The sequence below is a fragment of the Theobroma umbraticum genome, unplaced genomic scaffold, assembly GCF_002168275.2.
Source record: "Theobroma umbraticum cultivar Fairchild unplaced genomic scaffold, ASM216827v3 scaffold_56.0, whole genome shotgun sequence".
NCBI lineage: Eukaryota > Viridiplantae > Streptophyta > Magnoliopsida > Malvales > Malvaceae > Theobroma > Theobroma umbraticum.
In genome coordinates this window covers 1,297,777-1,300,488 of record NW_018397256.1, presented here as the reverse complement: position 1 = coordinate 1,300,488, position 2,712 = coordinate 1,297,777, and positions in this window count along the sequence as shown.

Sequence of the window (2,712 nt, the reverse complement as noted above, 5' to 3'; positions counted from 1 at the left end):
TTGATAAAGTTCAACAAGATGTTTTGGTGTACGATAGGTACGTGACCAATGGCCTTTCATGCCATATCGATAGCAGATATTTTGTATATTCTTTTTATTTTGCCTACCTTTGTCTCTTTCTTATATTTCTTCACTATTCATCCACTTTTGGTGGGTGTTCTTATTATCAGAATAATAATTTGTGTAACCACCACAATTGCGATAATTATGGTGACCTCTTCCACATCCACTACTATAACCATGACCACGACCATAATTTCTAAATGATGTCGTATTCACTTCAAGGAATGGAGTAGAACCAATTGGTTGAAATTTATGAATTTTCATCAATAGCTCATTATTTTTCTTAACCACAAAAAGACAAAAAATCAGCTCAAAGTGTTCTTTAAAGTCTTTTTCATGGTAATGCAACTGTAGGAGCACATTTAAGGTGTGAAAAAAAGAGAATGCTTTTTCATAACAAATCTGCATTAATCACCTTTTCTCCACATAGTTTTAGTTTAGAATTAATTCGATATAATGTTGAGTTATACTTAATTACAGTTTTAAAATCTTGCAATCGCAGATGAATCCAATCATAACGAGCTTTTACTAAAATTACCATTTTCTGGTTCTCATACCTTTCCTTCAAACTTTTCCAAAGATCGATTCGATCTTTTATTATGAGATTCTCAATTTTTAAGCCTTCATGAAGATGGTGGTGAAGGAAAATCATTGCTTTTGCCTTATCCTAATTAGATATTTGAATTTCTTCTTGGATTGTGTCTTCAAAACCCATAGCATCTAAATGAATTTCAACATCTAGAATTCAAGATAGAGAGTTTTTGTCGATAATATCAAAGGCAACAAATTTAAGCTTTGTAAAATTTGACATGGTGATAACTGAAAAGAAAAACTTAGAAATTAGTATTACACAAAATATTGTAATCGACAAGCAAAACAATAAATTAGTTGATGAAAAACAATTAATATAAAATTGGAAATTGACTTATTATAGATTAGTAAATATGGGTAAAAATAATAAAGTGACAATAGATAAAAATTACTTGAAGACAAATTGAACTTTGATTTTGAGATTATAATGAAAACTAAATGATATCAAAGCTTGAGAAATTAGAGAATCGCGCTGATAACGTGTTATAAAAATATAATTTAAAAAAACAAATAAAGATAACTTGAAACAAGGACTAAAGAAAAGAAAGAAAGTATTTAGAGGGAGAAAAAGAACTAATTGAAATGTGTGTTTACAAATAAAGTGAGATGCCTATTTATAAGTAAATAACCCTTTATCTTGATAGAATTTACAAGATGAAGATAATACTAAGGGATTAGATGGATTAAATCCTAGTGTTGATCCAATCTAATTTACATTCAAATTTAGATATAAATAACATAAATGGATATTCAAAAAAATTCAAAACAAAAAGAAAACCCTGTAAAATATAAAAGAATAATTGATTCTTCATTTCAAGATTTAATTTTTTATTTTTTAAAATTATGTTGTAATATTCTTTATTTTTTCTATGTACAAAAATTAAAAAAATAATGATTATTGTTAATGAAAATAATGGATTCAAATCTATATTTATTAAGAGTAATCTCTATTTTAATGCACATAAATTCAAAGGTATGTAGAATTTTCGAACCTCTTTAAAGAAAGCACCAATGCCTTTTAAAGCATGGATAACTAGGGCTTCCTCAATGAGAAGGGAGTTGACTACACAGAATTCATCAACTATTATACTATGAAAATATTAACAATACCTGGAGACAATTTGGTGTGTTTCATTTTGGTTAGTTTTTCTTAATGACGATAATGAGTATCGAATTTTCGAGTATTCCAAGTTCATTGACCCAATCACATAAGATTATGGTATTTTAAATTCAAATTTAGAATGGATTAGAGTATAAAGTTTATTATCTATTTTAGATTCAAATTTAGATTATCATTCCTTAGATATATGATAATTGAACCCTAAACCCGTATTTTATATATTATATTTAATAAATGTTATCAAAAGTTTGTAAATGGTGAGAATCAAACCTCAATGATTTGAATTAAGAAATCAAATATTTACTAATTTAACCAACTTCAAAACTTGAAATGATATGATACTAACTTATATTTATTTGTTCTATCACTTAACTAAAGAAACAAAATTTGGTTATCTATGGCCTCTCACCCTAACCTTCCTACAAAACTAAAAGCCTCAAATTAAGAAAATTCAAAATGTCAAGGTTTGGAAGCTGTTGTTGTTTTTCTTTGTCGAGAAATGTTTAGAAAATTTTTCTACAAATTGAAGTGAGGGTGATACCCAATTGTGGAGATGTACATCTAATTATTTTGTAGATTTACTTGGCAAGGAAAGAATTGTTTATATTATATTGTTTTTAATTTGGTTTTACCACGTTGAAGGCTTAAGTTTTCGTGCTTTGTTGGGAAGTTGAAATCATGAGTTTTCAAAAGGACTTGGGTTTTTCTTACTTTCTTTTTATTCTTTCTTGACCTTTTTCTTTCACTTTTTTTTTTCTGATTTTTTCTTTTCTAGCAATGGAGTATTTAACGGGCTTGGATTGTAATAGTAGCTTCTTTTTAATTCGGATAAGGTAAGGTAAAAATTTTTAAATATTAATAAAGTATTTATAAGATTTGGATACCTTGCAAATAAAAAAATTTGGATACACGTATCGAAAAAAAATAACGAATATCTT